Source organism: Camelina sativa, chromosome 9 (genome assembly GCF_000633955.1).
Source record: "Camelina sativa cultivar DH55 chromosome 9, Cs, whole genome shotgun sequence".
In the NCBI taxonomy this organism is placed as follows: Eukaryota; Viridiplantae; Streptophyta; class Magnoliopsida; order Brassicales; family Brassicaceae; genus Camelina; species Camelina sativa.
Genome location: NC_025693.1, coordinates 11,585,812 through 11,586,436, shown reverse-complemented (window position 1 = coordinate 11,586,436; position 625 = coordinate 11,585,812).

The window sequence follows — 625 nt, the reverse complement described above, 5'->3', positions numbered from 1 at the left end:
GGACCTTTTGATGTCTGAAGTTCCTGTCCATGTCCCAGGTTATTTAGCTCCTGTCCCATTTTTAAAGTCTGGTCAGTTGTGCTCTTTGAAAGCACAAGCTCTTTCATCTGTTTGAGGTCCGTCTCAAAAGATCCAAGCCTGGTTTCAATCCTTTCATCCATCTTCTTCTCCAGATTCGTCGATACATTTTCAATGTTCCTATCAACGGTGTCAAACCTTGTGTATAACTTAGAGGTTAATTCGTAGAGATCATCTTCCCCAGCATCTTCCTCCTCACTTACCTTTTTTCCTTTCTTCTTCCTCTCCTGTGCAACTCCTTCACTAGTTTCCTGACTGTTGGAAACTTTCATCTTCTGAACTTCGCTTCTTTGCGGGAGGAGATTCAGACTCAACAACTGCTTCAGCTTTCCTTTTCTTTTTCTTCTTATCACTCCCCTTAACATCCCAAAAACCTTTAACAAACGTATTCAGATGTATGTCTTCGATCAGGCGATCGATTGCTGGGTCGTCTTCTTCTTCTGGCCACGAATGAAATAGCTCGCAGCCATTTTCCTTCATAACCATATTAATCACACGCAGCTGTAACATAAGAGATTATGAAACCCATCAGTAAGTTTTAACTCAG